Consider the following 8,415-nt stretch of genomic DNA (forward strand, 5'->3'; position numbering starts at 1 on the left):
AACCGGAAGTGCCTAATAATTTGAAAGTGGAAATAGATATGAACTTGCTTTCAAGGATGTTAGTCTGAGGGTGGGTTGACCTTTCCAAAAAATTGATCGATGATGCCATGAATAGTTGGAGCGCCCTCTAGCGGCAGGTTAAATAATGTCCAAAACACATTTTCAGTTGATGTCTGTGGCAAACTTTGCTGTAATCGCTTCAAAATTAATATACATGATCACCTTAATGCAGACAAGACCTGTGCACAAAAAAAAAATGATTACGTAATCAGACCGGAAGTTACACAGAAAAAACCTCTTTTCCTTTGAAAATTGCTAAAAAATCAACCTTCAGAGATATAATCAAGTTTTGTGCTTTAAATGACACTTTAATAATGGGTCTAAATCTTCCCTAGTTTCGTTACAATACGTTAACTAGAAGATGCCCTGCAGCCCCCTTGAAATTTGAAGTTGAACACGCCTACGTCTTGAAACGCTCATTTAATGCCACGTACATTATGTGTACAACAAACTGGGGATTATTGCGTACAAAAGGGAAAGTCCCGAAAAACAGTGCGCTATGATTGCGTACAAAGGGAATATCCCGTGCTCGCCTGAGTGTCTGGTTTTACGACTGTTGTATGTTAAGTATTGAGCTACATGTAACGGCTGTTTGATTCACCAATGTGTTTTAAGTGTTTACCAGTGTTTTGTACACGTTTATTTATGACTTCTTAAACGCAAGCACATTTTTGACTTCTGATGACGTCATATGATGCTCAAAAAGTGGGCTGGCAACAGCGCCCAATTGGGCGCTTTTTTTCAATTGGGCGGTTTTTTTTCTAAAAACATGCGCATTTGGGTAAAGAGGGTATTGTGAGCAATATTTTGTATTGCGCCAATGGTGTGCGACCTTTAATTGTTGAGATATGAGCTATTTCATGGGTTTTTGTAACGATTGTAAGTTTACAGCACAGCAGCATACGCGCGTGCAGATCCTCACCTGACTCTTTTTAACTGTCCTCTGTATAATAACTACACGCGCTATTTTTCAACCCTCAACATCAACAATCAACAATCAACATTAACATCAACATCAACAATCAACATCAACAATCAACATCAACATCAACAATTAACATCCACATGAACATCAACATGAACATTAACAATCAACATCAACAATCAACATCAAAAATCATCAACAATCGAAATCAACAATCAACATTAACAATCAACAAACAACATCAACAAACAACGGCAACAATCAACAACAATCAACAATCAACATCACTTATAAAGGTATTTTTTTCGGAGGTGTTTCTCAATCAAGTGTGTTGCCGAATATAAAATTAAAGTCCTTTTTCTGTCAATTTATGATACAAAATTAAAGTCCTTTTTCTGTCAATTTATTGTTATATGTGGAATATAAACAACTTATTTGTCATATAAAAAAGTGATACTCCGGTGAGCTGTTTTTACGAAAAACGAGACTGGATACAATTCGGTCACAAGAGGGCGTTTTTTACGAGCTAATTGGGCATGCGCAAAAACCTAATGTCGCCCTTCGCTCATATCCCCCGCCCTGTTTGCAGGGTGGGGGTACGAGCGAAATGACGCTCTGAAAACAGCGGGGTTATAACATTGATTGCACGGCACGTACAATGTTCCTGTGTATTGTATTGCATCTACAAGGAATGGGGTTTTCCCCACCACTGACATGGCCCATGTACATGTACGTGCTATATTGTGCATTACATCTGAATGGGGATTTCCCACAACTCAAAGTTTATGCTCGCCAAAAGAGGGCAGTACATAACTCTAACGGGTGTTTGGAAGAAGTGGGCAGCGTAACTAGTTTTACATAGTACTGTAGTTCTCCTGAGGAATATAAATATCTGGGTGATCAGGTCCAATAAGAAGAATCCCTTGAAATAAACTGACACCAATACACAAACAAAATATAAGTATGCAAGGTTAAGTGAAGCACACACAAGTTGTTTAATAAGAAGCATACAACAGGTCACTTGACAAGTAGTTTGCAAAACTAGTCTGTTATTCCACGAATAACATCATACAAAACTTTGCGAAGTATTTCAAATCGGATAACTATACAAAACCTAATAATGACATGGTCATAACATACATCATTACAATAGATAACTAGAATGTTCAGTAAGTTCCGCGCTCTGTAATTCCTTCTTCTACAGTATTAAAGCTGTGATGTCCGTGGCCTGGCTGAACATTTCAATTCAATGGATTTGCTCCTACATATGAATAATGGAGAAAACTATTTTTATCGTTTGACAACCCTGGTCATTTTTTGTTTTGTTTTTGTAACAGATTTGAAAAGAGCACAATCTCAGCATTACTGCTGTGAAAACCGCATACTGATACCATATTTAGTTCAAAATTATGGAGGTCGGAACACTAAGAGATGTGATGAAGTGATGTGATGAAGTGGCCCTATTTTGGCTGAATCTCCAAATAAAAGTTCCCAACAAATGACTCTTTCAGCTTGATCGCATCACATTTTTGAAGGAAAAACATGCATTACACTTTGTAATTTATTTGGTCTGAAATTTTGGGATTATAATTGGCCTATATATTAACAGTGTAAGAATAGCGTCCCAATGCTGATGCAAAAATTGAAATATGCTATTACTTATCCTCAAATGACTCATTAGAAACCTCATAAGTTGTGTAATGCCAACAAATTAGCATTTAGTTTCTTGGGCTGTCACCCCCCAAAACACAGCAGGAAGATGTGAAGCAGGATGATGATTAGAAACAATAAGGGCTTAAGTAAAGTCGGTAGGAAATATTGCTCTTGATAAAGAAGGGGGTCCAGAAGGGGGGGCAATCAACACTTTAAAATGTTAATGATGTGTCCACCTGAGTGCAGGACAGCCGGTGTTACAGAAAATTTGTCAGAAAATATGAAAGATTATATAGGAGCATGGGGGCCAAGTGTCTCTAAAATGTTCACTACTGTTCATATCTTGGATAGTATTCTCTTTTTCAATGTCCTGTTTCACTCTGCTATGATAATAAGACACCATAACTAATGACTGGTAACTGAAAATTGTGGTGATGAGCTGAAAATGAACACAGCTGACAACTGGCAATGATTACGCAGACATCTCAGCTGAACAGGGCAAGTAACGAATGGTAGTGGTGACAAGCCCTCAGCAACACAGCCAACTGGGAGAGGTTATACTGACATCTCAGCTGAGCAGGCCAGCGGAGAGGGCAGGTAGCGCTGACATGCCCAAGATAACACAGCTGAATGACAGCGGCCATGCAGACATCTCGGCTGAACAGGGCTGGCTAGAAATAGAAGTGGTGACAAGCCCTCGGTAACACAGCCAACTGGGAGAGATTATACTGACTTCTCAGCTGAGCAGGCCAGCGGAGAGGGCAGGTAGCGCTGACATGCCAAAGATAACACAGCTGAATGACAGTGGCCATGCAGACATCTCGGCTGAACAGGTCTGGCTAGAAATAGAAGTGGTGACAAGCCCTCGGTAACACAGCCAACTGGGAGAGATTATACTGACTTCTCAGCTGAGCAGGCCAGCGGAGAGGGCAGGTAGCGCTGACATGCCAAAGATAACACAGCTGAATGACAGTGGCCATGCAGACATCTGGGCTGAACAGGGCTGGCTAGAAATAGAAGTGGTGACAAGCCCTCGGTAACACAGCCAACTGGGAGAGATTATACTGACTTCTCAGCTGAGCAGGCCAGCGGAGAGGGCAGGTAGCGCTGACATGCCCAAGATAACACAGCTGAATGACAGTGGCCATGCAGACATCTCGGCTGAACAGGGCTGGCTGGAAATAGAAAATAGAGAGAAATTAGCTAGGATGAAGGGAAATGTAGAAATTAAAGACACATGAAATTAAAAGATATCTTCCATTTTTCAGAAGATGGAATTTATTTCTCGAATAAAATTAATTTACCATCGTTTTGAATCAAATGCACGAACTGCTCAGCAGTGCAGATGCTACTTATTGTTAATTAAAGCAATCTGAAAAGAACTTATTTATCTTCGTTGAAAGAGTTAGGACAGAAAATAACAGGCCTTTGCAGGGTTGTAACAGGGTTTACACGGGGTGGACACAGGGTTGGAAACAAGCAATGTTTCACACTTGACAGTCTTCAACTCTGCACCAACCCTGTGTCAACCCCAAGATTGGTTCTAACCTTGGTTCAAGTCAACCTTACTCCAAAGCAGGGGTGATATTTCTCACCCGGGGTTTACACTGTCACCTCCCTTGAAAGCATAGTGTGCGGTGTGTTCACCTCACGTTGAACTCGAATAAGTGTAAGACGCGTAGCCACAGGATTGAATGCAGGGTTGAAAATTTAGGGCATCCAGCAGGTTTCCCCTGGGATGACCTTGCATCAGGTTTTGAGAAACTTAAGTTTGAAATTGGACTAAATATGACTGATAGGATGAAAATAACACACCTGGTTTATGCAAGTTGGTAACGGTAAAGCAGATATCTTAGCTGAGCAGGGCAGGCAAGGGCTGGTAGTGCAGATAAGTCCCAGGTGAAACAGCTGACTGGCAGTGCGTTATGGAGACATCTCAGCTGACCAGGCTAGGGCAGGCAAGGGCTGGTAGTGCTGACAGGTCCCAGGTAACACAGCTGACTGACAGTGGGTTATACAGACATCTCGGCTGAACAGGGCTGGCTAGAAATAGAAGTGGTGACAAGCCCTCGGTAACACAGCCAACTGGGAGAGATTATACTGACATCTCAGCTGAGCAGGCCAGCAGAGAGGGCAGGTAGCGCTGACAAGTCCGAGACAACAAAGCTGAATGACAGTGGCCATGCAGACATCTCGGATGAACAGGACTGGCTAGAAATAGAAGTGGTGACAAGCCCTTGATAACACAGCCAACTGGGAGAGGTTATACTGACATCTCAGCTGAGCAGGCCAGGGGAGAGGGCAGGTAGCGCTGACAAGTCCGAGACAACACAGCTGAATGACAGCGGCCATGCAGACATCTCAGCTGAAAAGGGCTGGCTAGAAATATAAAACAGGGAGAAAATCAGGATGAAAGAAAAAATCTGAAATTACAGACAAATGAAATGAAAAAGTATCTTCCATTTTGCCCAAGTTGGAATTTGTTTTCGGGATGAAATACACTTAAATAAGGTTAAGCATGAAATCTATGCACAAGCTGCTCAACAGTGCAGATGCTTACTTACTGTTAATTATAACAATCAGAAAAGAACATATTTATATCAAACAAGACTCTTACAATTTTTTTTCTGTTTTTTTTGGGGGGCGGGGGCAAATTCATGAAAAAGAAATTGTCATGTGTGAAGCTCTGCATTAAGAATTGTGATAAAGTCTTCAAAGTACTCTGGTGATTATACTGTGTCAGACTATTCACAACTGACTTACCGTATATGTATTTTGGTTGAAAGAGTTAGGACAGAAAATAACAGGCCTTTTCACAGACTAAGCAGGTCTCAGTGTTGAAGCAGGGTTTACATGGAGTTGACTCAGGGTTGGAAACAAGCAATGTTTCACACTTGACAGTCTTCAACTCTGCACCAATCCTGTGTCAACCCCAAGATTGGTTTTAACCCTGGTTCAAGACAACCTTACTCCAAAGTAGGGGTGATATTTCTCACCCTGGGTTTACACTGTCACCTCCCTTGAAAGCATAGTGTGCAGTGTGTTCACCTCAAGTTGAACTCGAATAAGTGTAAGACGCGTAGCCACAGGATTGAATGCAGGATTGAAAATTAGGGGCATCCAACAGGTTTCTCCTGGGGTTGACCTTACATCAGGTTTGAGAGACTCAAATTTGAAAATGGCCTAATATGACTGATAGGACGAAAATAACATACCTGGTTTATGCAGATACCTCAGCTGGCCGGGGCAGGCAAGGCTAGTTGTAGTGCTGACAGACCCCACATAATTCTGCTGACTGGCAGTGGGTTAACAGGGCAGGCAAGGGCTGGTAGTAATACCAAGGCCCAGATACCTCTGCTGACTGGCAGTGGATTATGCAGACATCTTAGATGAATATATTTTTTGTTCTGTTGAATAATTTTGACAAACTTCGATTCAGCCATGTATAATGTTATTGCACAAGTATTTTCAACAACTCTATATACTTCAATTACAAAACTGTCCATGAAATGTACGAATTAAGACCTGTATCACTATCAATGAGTAGTTACAGCTACATTGTTTCTTGAAATTCATTAAATTTTATATGTTATAGATTTTTCCAAGTGATACGCATTTTGAAATTGATTTATTATCTCATTCAAAACATTAATTTCTTTCAAAAGCATAATTGAGCCAACATTGATGAATTATGCTAACGATTCTTCAAAACTTGATTTGAATAGCTTCATGATAACTATAGTATGTAGGTCTGATTGTAGTTGAAACTGAATCTATACCTCTCACATAAACATGATCAATTAATGTACCCATCTCTGTGGTTGCATCTCTTACAGCCTGCTTGTAACCATGCTCCTGCATGACTCTCTCAATCACGGAGTGTTTATCAAACAAATTCTCATTGAAATCACCCATTACTATACATCTGTGACAAACATTATGTGCTTCAGCCAACAATACCTTGAAATTCATAATGAAATCTTTCATTTTATACGATGGTGGTCGATATAGAACAACTACCACTGCTGATACACTAGAAATTATATGAAACGCAACATATTCCAGATTTATAACTGACATTCTTAATCGACTAAAACATCTTTCTTGTCTACCATAAACTGCTACTCCTCCATGACTCTTTTGCATCAAATTACTAGAATTCTCATATGACTCAGCTCTTACTTGATGATAACATTTGAAATCATTTAAATTCAATTCATAAACATTATCTACATCGGTCCATGTCTCTGTTAAGCAAATGAAGTCCGATTGCATCATATCACAATGGCACTTCAAATCTTCAAAATGATTCCTCAGCCCTTGAACATTATGAAGCATTATAGTTGTGTTCTTTGTCTCTTTCTGTTGTTCACTAGTTGAGTTAATATGTTCAATCCACAGAGGCATAACATTCAAAACTTCAGCCACTGACTTATCACAATATATATGTTTTAGATCAAATCCCTCTATGATTAGTCCATTCAAGGAAGTCACACGACTCAAACTGACATATGCTTGTCCGGCTGCAAATGTACGATCAAGGCAAACTACAGCTTTACTCATTGTCATTCCTTGTACTTTGTGAGAAGTGCATGCCCATGCAAGTTTCAAAGGAAATTGCTTACGTATACATTTCTTTCCAATGTGTTCTTCATCTATCTCAATAGCAACAGACGTCTGATCATGTAAGACTGCACATTGCCTCCTGAGTTTAGCTCCTGCATTGTTGTCATCAAATTCCACTTTAATACACTTACATGCAGGATCAGATTGATCAGCTAACATTTCAATGCCAGTGACAGTTCCAAATGCACCATTTACAAGACCTTGAGAAACATCCAAATTCTTGACTAACATCACACGTGCTCCGATACTGATCCATAATGTTTGACACAAAGAAGTCCGAGCTGATTTCAATGGTGTTTCTCTTTGTTTCAACCTTCCATTACCGTCTTTTTCATAATCTTTCGCTTCAATACACATACAATCTGAAAACTGTCCATGCAAAATTTGTCTATTACATTTGTCAACCTGTTTGTTTGTAGGGTAAATATGAACGGCATCATTCCATTCTTCTCCTGTTTCACGACTCTTCAGAATAGAAATGTCTTCATCTGTCAGACTATCTTCTTTCTTCCTAGTTCGCACATGGTTGAGAAGTTCAGCAAATTTCATGTCATCTTTTTGTCTCATGATTTCAGTCAACTCAACTTTTTTGAAATGATTATGCCACAAGCTTGATTCTAGTGTAATATGATGCAAAGATCTTGCTTTCACTGGCGGTAACTGATAAAAATCACCAACTGCAATAACACTGACATTTCCAAAAGGGCACTGGCTTCTTGTTTGCTTAATTTGCCTCAGACGTCCATGTATATAGCACAACATTTTTGGATCAACCATAGAAATCTCATCAATAATCAAAATCTGTATCTGATTCAATTTATTCCGCAGAGTGCTTAATTTTTCCTCACCAAGGGGTTGATAGGGTAATGACATATCAGTTGATATTGACAAGGCACTGTGTACTGTTAATCCATGAATATTATATGCAGCAACACCAGTAGGAGCACAGAGAAGTACACATATATTGTCTGGATTAATCATTAATCGTCCAAGTATACGTACTGCTTCATTGTAAATGCACTTGATCAAATGACTCTTGCCTGTTCCAGCTCCTCCAGTTATAAATACATAAAATGGTTCAGGAGATTTTCCATTCACTTTATCCAGACACCATTGTCTAACCTTGTAAAATACTTCACTCTGCTGAACAT

General features: G+C 39.8%; 1 long non-coding RNA gene across 1 annotated transcript; it reads right to left on the reverse strand.

Annotated features, from left to right (window-relative positions):
• Window positions 1–2,394: 2,394 nt before the first annotated feature.
• On the reverse strand, window positions 2,395–5,925 carry LOC119725826. The gene is made up of 3 exons (XR_005270738.1): window positions 5,854–5,925; window positions 4,454–5,017; window positions 2,395–3,813 (listed from the first exon to the last, which is right to left on the reverse strand). It is a non-coding gene; the product is annotated as an uncharacterized LOC119725826 (long non-coding RNA).
• Between the last annotated feature and the right edge of the window lie 2,490 nt (window positions 5,926–8,415).

Source organism: Patiria miniata, unplaced genomic scaffold (assembly GCF_015706575.1).
Source record: "Patiria miniata isolate m_02_andy unplaced genomic scaffold, ASM1570657v1 HiC_scaffold_1, whole genome shotgun sequence".
Taxonomy (NCBI): Eukaryota; Metazoa; Echinodermata; class Asteroidea; order Valvatida; family Asterinidae; genus Patiria; species Patiria miniata.